This window comes from Salmo salar, chromosome ssa07, assembly GCF_905237065.1.
Source record: "Salmo salar chromosome ssa07, Ssal_v3.1, whole genome shotgun sequence".
Taxonomy (NCBI): Eukaryota; Metazoa; Chordata; class Actinopteri; order Salmoniformes; family Salmonidae; genus Salmo; species Salmo salar.
Genome location: NC_059448.1, coordinates 17609880 through 17629739, shown reverse-complemented (window position 1 = coordinate 17629739; position 19860 = coordinate 17609880).

The following is a 19860-nucleotide window of genomic DNA, read 5'->3' as shown; positions in this document are numbered from 1 at the left end:
ACTAGAGCGCCGTGTGGGACACAGGCCGTCGTAGCTCTATTCGCCATTACAATCACGGAGTGACTGCTGCTGTTACATCACGAGTGACCTATGCAGTATGCTCGGCAAAATGTGATGAATGAGTTTGGTGGGATGTTAAAGGTGAGAACGAACAGTGTTTCGGGAGTCCAGAGCTCTGACGGATATTAGACCTCATTAAGAGCTTGTTGGACTCTCGCCTCGGCTGAATTACAAAGCCAACAGCTAAAAGGCGTGAAGAGGAGAACAAACCTTCCGGCTGCATTACGTCTTAGCGCTTCCTCTAAAGGGCTCTGCTTGGACAGACTCCAAGGTGAGATTTATAAATGATCAGTATTCCTACAAACATACAGTACAGCCTATATTTGCCATGCATTTGGGCTTGAAGCATATAGCTTGAGCTAACACAACCAATGGCATGAGATGGGGACTCATCTTGACACAACACCACTTTTGAGGTCTGAAGATTTTGGGGCAAAGTTTCACAAACCCACTCAGTAAAGTGCTACGTTTGATTAAAGCGGTAAAAACGATCTCCATATACTAACCAGGCATGAACCAGTCCTTACCCCTCAAGTTCTTACAAGCGGAGTGGCCTCGTCACATTTGAAGGGTTGAATCATGTTTAAAATCATAGGCCTTTACTCCACAAAATTGACATGAGCCAGTTTTCCATATTAACTACTGCTCTCCTCCAACAGTCAGAGTAGAGTGTGTGTGTGTGTGTGTGTGTGTGTGTGTGTGCGCATACGTGTGTGTGTACGCATGCAAGTGCGTGTGTTCAGTTTAATGTGTGTACGTGTGTGCCTGTCTGTGTGCGTGCATGTGTATGTTTGGGTCTGATGGTGTGCGTGGGTTAAAATCACACCAGAGACTTGAGCTGGCAGATCTATTATGCACGTCATCAATCTCGGGGGATTCTGGCATCTCACTAGCCGAACAAATTGTCCGTTATCAAAACTCAATTTCAAAAATGACATGTCAGAATTCTCTCTCTCACCCTCTGCTCAGCTACTCAGCATGGGTCGAAATATCCAAGGCTTCCCCTTCAGAGGACAAACCAAGTTCAGTCCACCCTCCCCTCTCTACAGCTTAAGCACCACTAGTTTTGTACGCAAAGAGTTAACGGGCAGGAAGAGTTAATGGCTCCTGGGCAACCGCAGCATTCCTGTGAGCAGATAAGACTGTTTCTGAATTGATTTGGTTATGCTTCATTGATAATAAAAGTAGCTGGGCTTTGTTTACGTAACACACAGAGAGGCGTGCGCACACACACACACACACACACACACACACACACACACACACACACACACACACACACACACACACACACACACACACACACACACATACGATTTGGGGCTGGAGTTGAGAATGAGTGAGAAAGAGAGAGAGACAGTGTGTGTGTGTGTGTGTGTGTGTGTGTGTGTGTGTGTGTGTGTGTGTGTGTGTGTGTGTGTGTGTGTGTGTGTGTGTGTGTGTGTGTGTGTGTGTGTCATGGTGCAGGAGCTGTGTTACAGACTGACAAGGTCAAACTTGGGGAGAGAGGAGGGGGGGGGGGGAGAGAAATCATTAAAGGGAAGTATGGACGGGATAGTGCCAGACTAAAGAGACCTAATTCTTCTCTACCGCCATTAATGAAAGTCATCAGTCACATGTCTTTGCACAGCAAATATACACACAAGCACAGGTCTGCACATTATTGTACATGTAGACACACGTAAATGTACACAACTTACGCATACAAGCTTTGTATCTCAGACAAACAATATAACAGGCTTACGCCTTCCCTGTTTTGCTCACATGACATGTTATCATGGGTTTTTCAACAGATTGACATTTCCTGAAACGCTTATCTTCTCGGCAACGGTGACAAGCGTGTGAGTTTCCTTCCTGCCCAAAAAAGGCAGTCACCTGGGGAGTGGCTTGTTATTGCAATCCTTACACACTTTTTGAATTTGCAGCTGACTGTGAATGGTAAACATGTATCCAAAGTTCCATTGAGTTATTGTAATAATATAATGACATGATACCAACCCCTGCCAAAGGTAAATACTATGCATTTACCTTTTAAACAGACGCTCTTATCCAGAGCGACTTACAGGAGCAATTAGGGTTAAGGGCCTTGCTCAAGGGCACATTGAGAGATTTTTCACCTAGTCGGCTCAGGGATTTAAACCAGCGACCTTTCGGTTACTGGCCCAACGCTCTTAACCGCTAGGCTACCTGCCATATTAAAGGTAGTCTACAGTCCTAATCTTACACTGTGCATTAAGACAATTCCCTGATAATATCCTTGCAAAATGTCCTTTCCCAAAGTAAATACCTAACCTTGTTCTACTTTTACTACCGACTTACTCACATAATCCTCTTCACCCCCTACCAAACCGCCATCAAGACACCGAAGTAAAAACAAAACAAAGTCAGCTGCAGCCCCCCCCCATTGCAAACTCAGGGTAACTTTCCGTTCGGGTGGCAGCCTGAGTCGCAGACTTGCGGCGTCAAATTCCATTTGGCGCGCATTGAGCTGTAATCTTGACGAGAGTTTGGAATCATTTGATTAGTCGGCCGCAAAAAAAACACGTCTCTATCAGTTTAATGGGATTACGGTGGCTTTTAAAAAGCACCCCGAGAACTACCTGAGAGAGAGACCAGATGTGGGAGAAATACAGAACATATGGGAGCAGAGGGCAACAGGATGTAGGCACTGAGCTTAAATATACCGCAATGACGTCAAGAACTCGCATGACTTCAAGAGTTTAACTTAACACGTGACCATAACCAACCGAACTGACGCCAGTCAACCAGCGAGAGCAACGGTCGTGTTGAACGACAGCAGTAGCCACTAAGATGAGATCACATTAAAGAGCAGCATCAGTCGACCAATGAATAGTCCCGCTGTACAAAATTGCTTCCACTTCCACAAAGCCATCAGCACTTTGAACACTTGACTCTATCAATGTACTTGTATACTGTGAATACCCCCCCCCGCTCCCCCTCCATCCCCTAAATGAGTCCCAGCAGCATGTCAGAAATCAGTGTGACTGACTCTGTTGAGAAACTGGTGTGGCCTGAGATTTATAACCTTCAGGGAGCACTTCTGAGAGCAGAGAGCGAGAGAGAGAAGAGAGAGAGAGGGGAGGGAGAGAGAGAGAGGGGAGGGAGAGAGAGAGAGGGAGAGAGAAGAGAGAGGGGAGGGAGGGAGAGAGAGAGAGATAGAGAGAGAGAGAGAAAGAGACATGAAGATAGAAAGAAAGACGTGGAGATATATAGAGAGAGGAGGGAGAGAGAGAGATAAAGAGACACTTGCAGATAGATAGAGGAGGGAAGAAAAAATTTACTGAAGAAAAGCTCCAATAATCATAAACATCCGGTGGCCATTCCCAGAACAGTAAATCCTGGAGCCGGCGCTCATCAGCATTCCAGAGGACCAGGCAGATTACTCAGGCCACTCTGTAATTTGCAATAAAGAATAAAGATGACGCCAAAACAAAAACAAATCTGAGATGATACAAATTAGGAGTGTGCTCGGTTCAGTCTGTCAAAGCAGTAAATTTCCAGCAGGCTGTGTAAAACTCAGGTCGGGCGCGAGTGCGTTGGAAATTAATGAGCTGTCCCTTTTCGTTATTTTATTTCCTTGTATCTCCGCCGTTTGGCCCGGACGGTGAATCAATCCGCCTTTATGGTAATGACGCTTCAATGTGGGAAATTATTGCATTAAATGGATTGCATTCGTTTTGGCCGTAAAAAGGGAGACATCATAGTTCACGCGCTTTACCGTTTGCCGTGGCCCCACACTCTCCTGAGGCTGGAGCCGTTAACTTCGCTGACACTTATCAGGATATATATGTATGCTGCAGTTCATAAAGTGTCACGCCGACTTCGTCTTCTCCGTGTGACCACAACATTTCTGACAGAACACTTCCTTAACCCCCCCCCACCACCACCACCCACCCCCTCTCACACTAGCACCTTTCCCTACAATATTTTAAGTGTCCCTCTCCCTCAAGTGATCTAGTGTGGTGCATTTACCAAATCACCGCATTGCCTAATGCCTCAAACCCTCGTTTATCGGCTCCAACCAGTGATGTCACCAAATCTGCTGAGGTGAATTCCTTGCCCAATGGCAGAGAGGGTCTCTCTGTATGCATCCCAAATGGCACCCTATTCCCTGGGACACATGGGGACAGTATGGCTGACACACAGACAAGACTGTACCTAACCTCACCTCATATCCCTCCGCTGACTCATCACTACTTGGCCTTTCAGATTAGAGGAGAGGTCCGCCCACAGTGGAGTTCAATTTATCCCTCCTCCTCGTCATGAAAATAACCCTAACCTCTGTTTACCTTGGTCGCATCGTGCTGATACGGGATATAGCAAAGATTGTGTAACATTTAACGCTGAGGTCTTTTTCCTCTCCGGTCTTCAATGTTAGTCTGACCCCAACCTGCAGCTTGTAGGTCAGCTCACATGGGACACTCTGCAGATCCCAACTCTGCTTCGGGGGCTTGGATGGCTGGCTGCACGGTCCACTTGCTCTTTTCAGCACACCGCTGCCAAGCAGAACTTCCCGGGGGGCTTGTGGCACGCAACGGTCCTACGCCAAGCCCTAGTGTGTTAGTGTGTGAGTGTGTGAGTGTGTGTCAGACAATCTCCTTGAGCTTGTAACGGAGAAACGTGGTAGTCGCGTCGTGGTGGAGCATACTAACCTTCTGTGTTTCTGGACCGACCTCAGTGTAGCTTGGTCTTGTTCTACAAACGGAACGTTATGGGGTCAGCTCCGGAGCCACTCAGAGACCTCGGTGAAAACACAGTGGAAACATTCAGCGAACATTGTTAACAGAGCCTTTTGTTCTACTAAAAAGGGGGCAATGTAAATGTGACCAAATGAATTTTAATATGCTCCTGTAGCCATGAACACATACAGCAGGTCAAGTGACATTGGAGTTTTGCGTCACCTGGTTTGAAGTACCGCATATGTGAACTGTGAACCAATGCTATTCTGTGTGCGTCAACTTCATCCAATCAATCGCTTTGTCCCACAATGGTGAGCTAAACTTTGACCAAGCATGAATAAGACAAGATGCACGCATTATATATATACTGCTCAAAAAAATAAAGGGAACACTTAAACAGCACATCCTAGATCTGAATGAAATAAATAATCTTATTAAATACTTTTTTCTTTACATAGTTGAATGTGCTGACAACAAAATCACACAATAATCAATGGAAATCCAATTTATCAACCCATGGAGGTCTGGATTTGGAGTCACACTCAAAATTAAAGTGGAAAACCACACTACAGGCTGATCCAACTTTGATGTAATGTCCTTAAAACAAGTCAAAATGAGGCTCAGTAGTGTGTGTGGCCTCCACGTGCCTGTATGACCTCCCTACAATGCCTGGGCATGCTCCTGATGAGATGGCGGATGGTCTCCTGAGGGATCTCCTCCCAGACTTGGACTAAAGCATCCGCCAACTACTGGACAGTCTGTGGTGCAACGTGGCGTTGGTGGATGGAGCGAGACATGATGTCCCAGATGTGCTCAATTGGATTCAGGTCTGGGGAACGGGCGGGCCAGTCCATAGCATCAATGCCTTCCTCTTGCAGGAACTGCTGACACACTCCAGCCACATGAGGTCTAGCATTGTCTTGCATTAGGAGGAACCCAGGGCCAACCGCACCAGCATATAGTCTCACAAGGGGTCTGAGGATCTCATCTCGGTACCTAATGGCAGTCAGGCTACCTCTGGCGAGCACATGGAGGGCTGTGCGGCCCCCCCAAAGAAATGCCACCCCACACCATGACTGACCCACCGCCAAACCGGTCATGCTGGAGTATGTTGCAGGCAGCAGAACGTTCTCCATGGCATCTCCAGACTCTGTCACGTCTGTCACATGTGCTCAGTGTGAACCTGCTTTCATCTGTGAAGAGCACAGGGCGCCAGTGGCGAATTTGCCAATCTTGGTGTTCTCTTGCAAATGCCAAACGTCCTGCACGGTGTTGGGCTGTAAGCACAACCCCCACCTGTGGACGTCGGGCCGTCATACCACCCTCATGGAGTCTGTTTCTGACCGTTTGAGCAGACACATGCACATTTGTGGCCTGCTGGAGGTCATTTCGCAGGGCTCCTTGCACAAAGGCGGAGGTAGCGGTCCTGCTGCTGGGTTGCTGCCCTCCTACGACCTCCTCCACGTCTCCTGATGTACTGGCCTGTCTCCTGGTAGCGCCTCCATGCTCTGGACACTACGCTGACAGACACAGCAAACCTTCTTGCCACAGCTCGCATTGATGTGCCATCCTGGATGAGCTGCACTACCTGAGCCACTTGTGTGGGTTGTAGACTCCGTCTCATGCTACCACTAGAGTGAAAGCACCGCCAGCATTCAAAAGTGACCAAAACATCAGCCAGGAACCATAGGAACTGAGAAGTGGTCTATGGTCACCACCTGCAGAACCACCCCTTTATTGGGGGTGTCTTGCTAATTGCCTATAATTTCCACCTGTTGTCTATTCCATTTGCACAACAGCATGTGAAATTTATTGTCAATCAGTGTTGCTTCTTAAGTGGACAGTTTGATTTCACAGAAGTGTGATTGACTTGGAGTTACATTGTGTTGTTTAAGTGTTCCCTTTATTTTTTTTAGCAGTATATTTGGATCAAAATGAGATGAAAAAAAAACAACCATTTTGTTCCTGATCTTTTGGTCCTCTCTTTTAGTTTTACAATTTCTACACATCAGTTGTCGCCTTAGGACAGTGATCACTCGTGATTTTCACCTTCACATAAGTCCCTTACATGGCTGTCTGGAGGTATTTGTGGCCACAACGGCGTCTGTGGAGAGAAAACTGCTGAGACAAACCCTGTGTGTATGTATAGCTCAAACCCAATGTAAATATATACATTTGTATTTGCCAATTCGGTATGGTGGCGAAACGGCCGGCTGGAGACAGAGGGATGAAATAATCCATCATGTTGGCACCAGCCTAAATAGCAGCCCGACTCCAGTGAGACCTCTGTTGATTTTTCCTCTCACTCCCCGGCCATTGGTGGCTCAAAGGGGCGCTTTACAGTAACTGAAGCCTCAAAATACCCCCTGGTTCCCAAGCGTGGCCGACTCAGGCCGAGGCTCCTATTGCCACTATGTATTCATTATCTCCTTCCTCTGGTGCTTACACATCAATATGGACGACAAAAAGGGGCGAGGGAGCTCGACCGGCGGCCCGTCCATTGACAAAGCGTGTCTCGGCGGGTCGATAGCATATTAATACGGGACAATGGCGGTCCCGACGCGTCCCCCGAACCTCTAGGCCCTATCGGAACGCCCAGTGGCTGTGTGAATGGCCTGTGTGATTCCACTGGGGGAGAAGGCTGGGTGTGTGTTAGAAGGGTGTGTGTGGGGGGGGGGGGGGTGCGTGCTCATGTCTGTGTGTGACTGTTTGTGTGTAAGCGTGTGTGTATCATTGTTCGTGTGGGTAGCTGTGACCGCTCTCGCCCCAAGAGGTCTCATCATTGACCAGCAGATCGAAGAGTGAGTGAGTGAGGGAATGAGAGAGTGAGTGAATGAGTGAGTGAGAGAGGGAGGGAGTGAGTGAGAACGAGAGCGAGAGCGAGAGCCTCTGCCCTCTGTTTCATACACAAGTCTGTCAGTCTGCTGGGGAAACGGCATAGAGCACAGACCGCAACGTCTGCGTGTGTGTGTGTACATGTGACTTTAGGTTCTAATCGCAAGTGGGATAGGATTGGTACTACTGGTGAACTTATGGAGTGTGTGTGTGTGTGTCAGTGTGTGTGTGTGTCAGTGTGTGTGTGTGTGTCTGTGTGTGTGCGTTCTCCAATCTCATGCTAAACAAAATAGCAATAACATACCAGAGCCAAGTTGGAAAACTTCTATCACTGCTGGTCCTATTCCTGTATTTGTGGTTTCTCAAGCATTCTCCTTCCAAGGCTACCTCTGTGACATATCATAGTAACCATACTGTGTGTATATACTAATCCAAAGGGATGCATAAGAACCACCTCACATAAATGGCCATTGTCACAACAATGTGTTTTTTGTATGCACGTTGCCGTGTTGGCAAGACCGTGTCACTTGGTTAATTTGGTTAAAAGCAAAGTAGTAAATCTATTTTTCGTCACACAGATCCATGTATATTCCTGGTGAATCCACCACAAACATACAGAGGGGAGGCGGGTCATAGGTCACTGTCTCTATGGTGAATCCACCACAACATACAGAGGGGAGGCGGGTCATAGGTCCCTGTCTCTATGGTGAATCCACTTCAAACATATAGAGGGGAGGCGGGTCATAGGTCACTTCTCTAAGAAGAGCTGTGTGTTGTTCTCTTATACACACAAGTAGAGAAGGGAAAGAGAGTGAGGAACGAGAGACACACACTGACAGCCAATGGCAGTAACACACACACAACCCTGCACAGAGGTGTTTTCGATTCATCCCCTCCTGCAGGGTCCCTGTTTACAGTTTTGATTTGAGCCATATGGAGCGACGGGTGTCTACACGAGTAAATCACCTCCTCGCCGTCCCGCTTGCCACAGCCTGGGAGGGCTGGCATTGTGATTGTGTGTGTGTGTGTGTGTGTGTGTGTGTGTGTGTGTGTGTGTGTGTGTGTGTGTGTGTGTGTGTGTGTGTGTGTGTGTGTGTGTGTGTGTGTGTGTGTGTGTGTGTGTGTGTGTGTGTGTGTGTGTGTGAGGTGAGGGTGGGACATTACAGCTGGCCACGTTGGATCCTGATGGCCTCAGCCCAGATCCATTTGCTTCTGCCTACCCATGTATAATTGCTGGGGAAATATAGGCCCTTGAAGGCCTGGTGGCAAGGGGCTTGTTTATTAACTGACCACCCTAGGTGGCGGGTGGCGTTGTCAGCTCCTGGGAGGGGGTGGGAGGTGTGGGTGGTGCAGAGAGGGTTCAAACTCAAAAAGCATTCTTTAAAGTCCCCTACCACTACAGACGTGCTTTTCCATCACGCGAGCCAACTCGGCTCACCTCGATAACATCCATTTTCATATGAATAAATTAGCCGTTCCACATGTGAATTGGAATAATGTCGCCCTCTTTTTACCGTTTCAACAATTACGCCATCTTCATAACCCCAGGTATCTTTTTCGAAGAGAGCGGCGGCGACCGACTGAAATGAAGTTCTCCGAATCACCTGGGAACTGGGGCGAATTGATTTAGGGAGGCTAAGGGATGCGGTTGCCGTGGCTGCCAATTCGTTATCAAAGTTCATGCATTGTATTTACCAAAACTACGATTACCTTAACAAGGAGAATATATCACATAATGAATCCCCAAGATTACCATCAGAATTTCATAAACTAGTGACAAGTTTCCTCACGCTCCACCATTAATTGTTTGCCTGATAAAACAACGACTGTCACCTCGGTGAGGGAGAAGAGCCTATTCGCGTCAGTATGTCATTTATCTGCTGGTTTTCCCTCCAAAACAAAATGGCTGCTTTTCATTAGGTTAGGGGCGCCTGTTTGGGTTGTAAATTAGGATATTGCTCAACAAGCGAATATGCTATAGATACAGGTAGGTAGGGTAAATGTGAGAATGATTAGCATTTTTTCCACACTCAATGCTTTAGTTAGAAAATGTCAGGACCCTCAGCCACGCTCAAGGTCCTAAACGACATCATAACCGCCATCGATAAGAGACATTACTGTGCAGCCGTATACATCGACCTGGCCAAGGCTTTCGACTCTGTCAATCACCACATTCTTATCGGCAGACTCGACAGCCTTGGTTTCGCAAATGATTGCCTCGCCTGGTTTACCAACTACTTCTCTGATAGAGTTCAGTGTGTCAAATCGGAGGGCCTGTTGTCCGGACCTCTGGCAGTCTCTATGGGGGTGCCACAGGGTTCAATTCTCGGGCCGACTCTCTTCTCTGTATCCATCAATGATGTTGCTCTTGCTGCTGGTGATTCTCTGATCCACCACTACGCAGACGACACCATTCTGTATACTTCTGGCCCCTCTTTGGACACTGTGTTAACTAACCTCCAGACGAGCTTCAATGCCATACAACACTCCTTCCGAGGCCTCCAACTGCTCTTAAACGCAGGTAAAACTAAATGCATGCTATTCAATCGATCACTGCCCGCACCTGCTCGCCCGTCCAGCATCACTACTCTGGACGGCTCTGACTTAGAATACGTGGACAACTACAAATACCTGGCTGTGTGGTTAGACTGTAAACTCTCCTTCCAGGCTCACATTAAGCATCTCCAATCCAAAATTAAATCTAGAATTGGCTTCCTATATTGCAAGAAAGCATCCTTCACTCATGCTGCCAAACATACCCTCGTAAAACTGACCATCCTACCGATCCTCGACTTCGGTGTTGTCATCTTTAAAATAGCCTCCAACACTCTACTCAACAAACTGGATGCAGTCTATCACAGTGCCATCCGTTTTGTCACCAAAGCCCCATACACTACCCACCATTGCGACCTGTACGCTCTCGTTGGTTGGCCCTCGCTTCATACTCGTCGCCAAACCCACTGGCTACAGGTTATCTACAAGTCTCTGCTAGGTAAAGCCCGCCTTATCTCAGCTCACTGGTCACCATAGCAGCACCCACTCGTAGCATGCGCTCCAGCAGGTATATCTCACTGGTCACCCCCAAAGCCAATTCCTCCTTTGGTCGTCTTTCCTTCCAGTTCTCTGCTGCCAATGACTGGAACAAACTGCAAAAATCTCTGAAGCTGGAGACTCATATCTCCCTCACTAACTTTAAGCACCAGCTGTCAGAGCAGCTCACAGATCACTGCACCTGTACATAGCCCATCTGTTAACAGCCCATCGATCTACCTACCTCATCCCCATACTGTATTTATTTATTTATTTTGCTCCTTTGCACCCTAGTATCTCTACTTGCGCATTCATCTTCTGCACATCTACCATTCCAGTGTTTAATTGCTATATTGTAATTACTTTGCCACCATGGCCTATTTATTGTCTTAACTTACTTCATTTGCACTCACTGTTTATAGACTTTTTGTTTTATTTTGTTCTACTGTATTATTGACTGTATGTTTTGTTTATTCCATGTGTAACTCTTTGTTGTTGTATGTGTCGAATTGCTATGCTTTATCTTGGCCAGGTCGCAGTTGCAAATGAGAACTTGTTCTCAACTAGCCTACCTGGTTAAATAAAGGTTAAATATATATATTTTTTAAAAATATAAATAAACATTTAAAATTAAAAAATAAATAAATTTTAAAACAGTAGGCCTATGGTCTATTCTAGAATAAATGTGAGGATCTTTTTTTATATTTTTATACACACAAGTCAAATTATATTATGAAACATATTCTAGTGGAAAATTTAAGGGTTTTAGGGAACATTTGTCAATATCATCAGCCATTTTAATGGTTATAGACATTGCCAGCTAGGCGTTGAATTCCCTTAGCATTGGCTTCCATTTAATTTGAGAGACTTCTGTCTAACCCAAACCATCTACTACTTTAACTCATTTGTGTCCATTCATAGTACAGTATTTACTGTGAAATTAAAATACAAAAACCTGTATTCTCCAGCAGTACCTGCCAGTTGGTGTGAAACCTGTCTTCTCCGGCAGTACCTGCCAGTTGGTGTAAAACCTGTCTTCTCCAGCAGTACCTGCCAGTTGGTGTAAAACCTGTCTTCTCCAGCATTACCTGCCAGTTGGTGTAAAACCTGTCTTCTCCAGCAGTATCTGCCAGTTGTTGTAAAACCTGTCTTCTCCAGCATTACCTGCCAGTTGGTGTAAAACCTGTCTTCTCCAGCAGTACCTGCCAGTTGGTATAAAACCTGTCTTCTCCAGCAGTACCTGCCAGTTGGTGTAAAACCTGTCTTCTCCAGCAGTACCTGCCAGTTGGTATAAAACCTGTTTTCTCCAGCAGTACCTGCCAGTTGGTATAAAGCCTGTCTTCTCCAGCAGTACCTGCCAGTTGGTGTAAAACCTGTCTTCTCAAGCAGTACCTGCCAGTTGGTATAAAACCTGTTTTCTCCAGCAGTACCTGCCAGTTGGTATAAAGCCTGTCTTCTCAAGCAGTACCTGCCAGTTGGTGTAAAACCTGTCTTCTCAAGCAGTACTTGCCAGTTGGTGTAAAACCTGTCTTCTCAAGCAGTACCTGACAGTTGGTGTAAAGCCTGTCTTCTCCAGCAGTACCTGCCAGTTGGTGTAAAACCGTTATCATTCAGTATTAGAGTGCTGTATTTTCTAAATGGAAACGCCCTTTGCAGTTAAGAGTGTTGGGCCAGTAACCGAAAGGTTGTTGGTTCGAATCCCCGAGCCGACTATGTGGAAAATCTGTCTGTGCCCTGGAGCAAAGCACCCTGATTGCTCCTGTAAGTCACTCTGGATAAGAACGTTGATGTTTTTGGAGCGAGATCTCAAAACCGTTATCATTTTCCATTTGTTTGCAATTCAATATGCTTTCCAATCGTGGGATAGTGCTTTCAAATTGCTCTTGAGGTTTTTGTTTAATGCAGTAACTGCTACCATCTCCCTCTCTCTTCCTGTCTCTATCCCCCCTGTTGTCTAAATCAGACAGTCTATTCCGGTCTCTATCCCCCGTTGTCCAAACCAGACAGTCTAATCCTGTCTAAAACCCCCGTTGTCCAAACCAGACAGTCTAATCCTGTCTCTATCCCCCGTTGTCCAAACCAGACAGTCTATTCCGGTCTCTATCCCCCGTTGTCCAAACCAGACAGTCTAATCCTGTCTCTATCCCCCGTTGTCCAAACCAGACAGTCTAATCCTGTCTCCTGCCCCCGTTGTCCAAACCAGACAGTCTATTCCGGTCTCTATCCCCCGTTGTCCAAACCAGACAGTCTATTCCGGTCTCTATCCCCCGTTGTCCAAACCAGACAGTCTAATCCTGTCTCTATCCCCCGTTGTCCAAACCAGACAGTCTATTCCGGTCTCTATCCCCCGTTGTCCAAACCAGACAGTCTATTCCGGTCTCTATCCCCCTGTTGTCTAAATCAGACAGTCTATTCCGGTCTCTATCCCCTTGTTGTCTAAATCAGACAGTCTATTCCGGTCTCTATCCCCCTGTTGTCTAAATCAGACAGTCTATTCCGGTCTCTATCCCCCCTGTTGTCTAAATCAGACAGTCTATTCCGGTCTCTATCCCCCCTGTTGTCCAAAGCAGACAGTCTATTCCGGTCTCTTTCTCTCATTTCTCCACCCACATTATAATTCTGTCCCTCAGCCTCCCACTCTGTCTCTTCCCTTTGTATTCTGTCCCTCAGCCTACCATTCTGTCTCTTCCCTTTGTATTCTGTCCCTCAGCCTACCATACTGTCTCTTCCCTTTGTATTCTGTCCCTCAGCCTCCCATTCTGTCTCTTCTCTTTGTATTCTGTCCCTCAGCCTACCATACTGTCTCTTCCCTTTGTATTCTGTCCCTCAGCCTCCCACTCTGTCTCTTCCCTTTGTATTCTGTCCCTCAGCCTCCCACTCTGTCTCTTCCCTTTGTATTCTGTCCCTCAGCCTACCATTCTGTCTCTTCCCTTTGTATTCTGTCCCTCAGCCTACCATACTGTCTCTTCCCTTTGTATTCTGTCCCTCAGCCTACCATAGTGTCTCTTCCCTTTGTATTCTGTCCCTCAGCCTCCCATTCTGTCTCTTCTCTTTGTATTCTGTCCCTCAGCCTCCCACTCTGTCTCTTCTCTTTGTATTCTGTCCCTCAGCCTACCATACTGTCTCTTCCCTTTGTATTCTGTCCCTCAGCCTACCATACTGTCTCTTCCCTTTGTATTCTGTCCCTCAGCCTCCCACTCTGTCTCTTCCCTTTGTATTCTGTCCCTCAGCCTACCATTCTGTCTCTTCCCTTTGTATTCTGTCCCTCAGCCTACCATTCTGTCTCTTCACTTTGTATTCTGTCCCTCAGCCTACCATTCTGTCTCTTCTCTTTGTATTCTGTCCCTCAGCCTACCATTCTGTCTCTTCCCTTTGTTTTCTGTCCCTCAGCCTACCATTCTGTCTCGTCTCTTTGTATTCTGTCCCTCAGCCTACCATTCTGTCTCTCCCCTTTGTATTCTGTCCCTCAGCCTACCATTCTGTCTCTTCCCTTTGTTTTCTGTCCCTCAGCCTACCATTCTCTCGTCTCTTTGTATTCTGTCCCTCAGCCTACCATTCTGTCTCTTCTCTTTGTATTCTGTCCCTCAGCCTACCATTCTGTCTCTCCCCTTTGTATTCTGTCCCTCAGCCTACCATACTGTCTCTTCCCTTTGTATTCTGTCCCTCAGCCTCCCACTCTGTCTCTTCCCTTTGTATTCTGTCCCTCAGCCTACCATTCTGTCTCTTCTCTTTGTATTCTGTCCCTCAGCCTACCATACTGTCTCTTCCCTTTGTATTCTGTCCCTCAGCCTACCATTCTGTCTCTTCTCTTTGTATTCTGTCCCTCAGCCTACCATACTGTCTCTTCCCTTTGTTTTCTGTCCCTCAGCCTACCATTCTGTCTCTTCCCTTTATATACCGTCCCCCAGCCTACCATTCTGTCTCTTGCCTTTGGGACTCTCTCTGATGGTGGTGTATCTCTCTCTCTCACTGATGGTGATGTCTCTCTCTCTTTGTCTCTCTGGTGGTGATGTCTCTCTCTCTTTGTCTCTCTGAAGTTGATGTTTCTCTCTCTCTCTCTGATGGTGATGTCTCTCTCTCTCTCTCTCTCTCTCTCTCTCTCTCTCTCTCGATGATGTCTCTCGATGATGTCTCTCTCTCTTTGTCACTCTGAAGTTGTTTCTCTCTCTCTCTTTCTGATAATGATGTCTCTCTCTCTCTCTCTTTGTCTCTCTGATGATGATGTCTCTCTCTATCTGTCTCTCTGATGGTGATGTCTCTCTCTCTTTGTCTCTCTGACATTGATGTCACTCTCTCTTTCTCTCTCTGGTGGTGATGTCTCTCTCTCTCTCTCTGATGATGATGTCTCTCTCTCTCTCTCTCTCTCTGGTGGTGATGTTCTCTCTCTCTCTGATGGTGATGTCTCTCTCTCTCTCTCTCTCTCTCTCTCTCTCTGATGGTGATGTCTCTCTCTCTCTCTCTGATGGTGATGCTCTCTCTCTCTCTCTCTCTCTCTCTCTCTGATGGTGATGTCTCTCTCTCTCTCTCTGGTGGTGATGTCTCTCTCTCTCTGATGGTGATGTCTCTCTCTCTCTCTCTCTCTCTCTCTCTCTCTGATGGTGATGTCTCTCTCTCTCTCTCTCTCTCTCTCTCTCTGATGATGATGTCTCTCTCTCTTTTTCTCTCTGAAGTTGATGTTTCTCTCTCTCTCTTTCTGATGGTGATGTCTATCTCTCTCTCTCTCTCTCTCTCTCTGGTGGTGATGTCTCTCTCTCTCTCTCTCTCTCTCTCTCTCTCTCTCTCTGATGGTGATGTCTCTCTCTCTCTCTCTCTCTCTCTCTCTCTCTGATGGTGATGTTCTCTCTCTCTCTCTCTCTCTCTCTCTCTCTCTCTGATGGTGATGTCTCTCTCTCTCTCTCTCTCTCTGATGGTGATGTCTCTCTCTCTCTCTCTCTCTCTCTCTGGTGGTGATGTCTCTCTCTCTCTGATGGTGATGTCTCTCTCTCTCTCTCTCTCTCTGATGGTGATGTCTCTCTCTCTCTCTCTCTGATGGTGATGTCTCTCTCTCTCTCTCTCTCTCTCTCTGGTGGTGATGTCTCTCTCTCTCTGATGGTGATGTCTCTCTGTCTCTCTCTGATGATGTCTCTCTCTCTCTGATGGTGATGTCTCTCACTCTCTGATGGTGATGTCTCTCTCTCTCTCTCTCTCTCTCTCTCTCTCTGATGGTGATGTCTCTCTCTCTCTCTCTGATGGTGATGTCTCTCTCTCTCTCAGATGGTGATGTCTCTCTCTCTCTCTCTCTCTCTGATGGTGATGTCTCTCCCTCTCTGATGGTGATGTCTCTCTCTCTCTCTCTCTCTCTGATGGTGATCCCTCTGTCTCTCTCTCTCTGGTGGTGATGTCTCTCTCTCTCTGATGGTGATGTCTCTCTCTCTCTCTCTGATGGTGATGTCTCTCTCTCTCTCTCTGATGGTGATGTCTCTCTCTCTCTCTGATGGTGATGTCTCTCTCTCTCTCTCTGATGGTGATGTCTCTCTCTCTCTCTCTGATGGTGATGTCTCTCTCTCTCTCTGATGGTGATGTCTCTCTCTCTTTGTCTCTCTGACATTGATGTCACTCTCTCTTTCGTCTCTCTGATGATGATGTCTCTCTCTCTCTTTGTCTCTCTGATGGTAATGTCTCTCTCTGATGGTGATGTCCTCTCTCTCTCTCTCTCTCTCTCTCTCTCTGATGGTGATGTCTATCTCTCTCTCTCTCTCTCTCTCTCTCTCTCTCTCTCTCTCTGATGGTGATGTCTCTCTCTCTTTCTGATGGTGATGTCTCTCTCTCTGATGGTGATGTCTCTCTGTCTCTCTCTGATGGTGATGTCTCTCTCTCTCTCTCTCTCTCTGATGGTGATGTCTCTCTCTCTCTCTCTCTCTCTGATGGTGATGCTCTCTCTCTCTCTCTCTCAGATGGTGATGTCTCTCTCTCTCTCTCTGATGGTGATGTCTCTCTCTCTCTCTCAGATGGTGATGTCTCTCTCTCTCTCTCTCTCTCTGATGGTGATGTCTTCTCTCTCTCTCTCTCTCTCTCTCTCTCTCTCAGATGGTGATGTCTCTCTCTCTCTTTCTCTCTCTGGTGGTGATGTTCTCTCTCTCTCTCTCTCTCTCTCTCTCTCTCTCTCTCAGATGGTGATGTCTCTCTCTCTCTCTCTCTCTGATGATGATGTCTCTCTCTCTTTTCTCTCTGAAGTTGATGTTTCTCTCTCTCTCTCTCTGATGGTGATGTCTCTCTCTCTCTCTCTCTCTCTCTCTCTCAGATGGTGATGTCTCTCTCTCTCTCTCTCTCTCTCTGATGGTGATGTCTCTCTCTCTCTCTCTCTCTCTCTCTGATGGTGATGTCTCTCTCTCTCTCTCTCTGATGGTGATGTCTCTCTCTCTCTCTCAGATGGTGATGTCTCTCTCTCTCTCTGATGGTGATGTCTCTCTCTCTCTCTCAGATGGTGATGTCTCTCTCTCTCTCTCTGATGGTGATGTCTCTCTCTCTCTCTCTCTCTCTGATGGTGATGTCTCTCTCTCTCTCTCTCTCTCTCTCTCTCAGATGGTGATGTCTCTCTCTCTCTCTCTCTCTCTCTGATGGTGATGTCTCTCTCTCTCTCTCAGATGGTGATGTCTCTCTCTCTCTCTCTCTCTCTCTGATGGTGATGTCTCTCTCTCTCTCTCTCTCTCTCTCTCTGGTGGTGATGTCTCTCTCTCTCTGATGGTGATGTCTCTCTCTCTCTCTCTCTCTCTCTCTGGTGGTGATGTCTCTCTCTCTCTCTGATGGTGATGTCTCTCTCTCTCTCTGATGGTGATGTCTCTCTCTCTCTCTCTCTCTCTCTCTCTGATGGTGATGTCTCTCTCTCTCTCTGATGGTGATGTCTCTCTCTCTCTCTCTGATTGTGATGTCTCTCTCTCTCTCTCTCAGATGGTGATGTCTCTCTCTCTCTCTCTCTCTCTCTCTCTCTGATGGTGATGTCTCTCCCTCTCTGATGGTGATGTCTCTCTCTCTCTCTCTCTCTCTGATGGTGATCCCTCTGTCTCTCTCTCTCTCTGGTGGTGATGTTCTCTCTCTCTCTGATGGTGATGTTCTCTCTCTCTCTCTCTCTCTCTCTCTCTCTCTCTGATGGTGATGTCTCTCTCTCTCTGATGGTGATGTCTCTCTCTCTCTCTCTGATGGTGATGTCTCTCTCTCTCTCTCTGATGGTGATGTCTCTCTCTCTCTGATGGTGATGTCTCTCTCTCTTTGTCTCTCTGACATTGATGTCACTCTCTCTTTCGTCTCTCTGATGATGATGTCTCTCTCTCTCTTTGTCTCTCTGATGGTAATGTCTCTCTCTGATGGTGATGTCTCTTCTCTCTCTCTCTCTCTCTCTCTCTCTGATGGTGATGTCTCTCTCTTTCTGATGGTGATGTCTCTCTCTCTCTGATGGTGATGTCTCTCTCTCTCTCTGATGATGTCTCTCTCTCTCTGATGGTGATGTCTCTCACTCTCTCTGATGATGTCTCTCTCTCTCTGATGGTGATGTCTCTCTCTCTCTCTCTGATGGTGATGTCTCTCTCTTTCTGATGGTGATGTCACTCTCTCTCTGATGGTGATGTCTCTCACTCTCTCTGATGATGTCTCTCTCTCTCTGATGGTGACGTCTCTCTCTCTCTCTCTGATGGTGATCTCTCTCTCTCTCTCTGTGATGATGATGTCTCTCTCTCTTTTTCTCTCTGAAGTTGATGTTTCTCTCTCTCTCTTTCTGATGGTGATGTCTATCTCTCTCTCTCTCTCTCTCTCTGGTGGTGATGTCTATCTCTCTCTCTCTCTCTGATGGTGATCTCTCTCTCTCTCTCTGATGGTGATGTCTATCTCTCTCTCTCTCTCTCTCTCTCTGATGGTGATGTCTCTCTCTCTCTCTTTCTGATGGTGATGTCTCTCTCTCTGATGGTGATGTCTCTCACTCTCTGATGGTGATCTCTCTCTCTCTGATGGTGATCTCTCTCTCTCTCTCTGATGGTGACGTCTCTCTCTCTCTCTCTGATGGTGATCTCTCTCTCTCTCTCTGTGATGATGATGTCTCTCTCTCTTTTTCTCTCTGAAGTTGATGTTTCTCTCTCTCTCTTTCTGATGGTGATGTCTATCTCTCTCTCTCTCTCTCTCTCTCTGGTGGTGATGTCTATCTCTCTCTCTCTCTCTGATGGTGATCTCTCTCTCTCTCTCTGATGGTGATGTCTATCTCTCTCTCTCTCTCTCTCTCTCTGATGGTGATGTCTCTCTCTCTCTTTCTGATGGTGATGTCTCTCTCTCTGATGGTGATGTCTCTCACTCTCTGATGGTGATCTCTCTCTCTCTGATGGTGACTCTCTCTCTCTCTCTCTGATGGTGATGTCTCTCTCTCTCTCTTTCTGATGGTGAAGTCTCTCTCTCTCTGATGGTGATGTCTCTCTGTCTCTCTCTGATGATGTCTCTCTCTCTCTGATGGCGATGTCTCTCTCTCTCTGGTGGTGATGTCTCTCTCTCTCTCTGATGGCGATGTCTCTCTCTCTCTCTCTCTCTCTCTCTCTCTGATGGTGATCCCTCTGTCTCTCTCTCTCTGGTGGCGATGTCTCTCTCTCTCTCTGATGGTGATGTCTCTCTCTCTCTCTCTCTCTCTGATGGTGATCCCTCTGTCTCTCTCTCTCTGGTGGTGATGTCTCTCTCTCTCTGATGGTGATGCCCTCTCTCTCTCTCTCTCTCTCTCTCTCTCTCTCTCTCTCTCTCTGATGGTGATGTCTCTCTCTCGCTCTCTGATGGTGATGTCTATCTCTCTCTCTCTTACTCTCTCTCTCTCTCTGATGGTGATGTCTCTCTCTCTCTCTTTCTGATGGTGATGTCTCTCTCTCTCTGATGGTGATGTCTCTCTGTCTCTCTCTGATGATGTCTCTCTCTCTCTGATGGTGATGTCTCTCTCTCTCTCTCTCTCTCTCTCTCTCTCTCTGATGGTGATGTCTCTCTCTCTCTGATGGTGATGTCCTCTCTCTCTCTCTGATGGTGATGTCTCTCTCTCTCTCTCTGATGGTGATGTCTCTCTCTCTCTGATGGTGATGTCTCTCTCTTTGTCTCTCTGACATTGATGTCACTCTCTCTTTCGTCTCTCTGATGATGATGTCTCTCTCTCTCTTTGTCTCTCTGATGGTAATGTCTCTCTCTGATGGTGATGTCTCTCTCTCTCTCTCTCTTCGATGGTGATGTATCTCTCTCTCTCTCT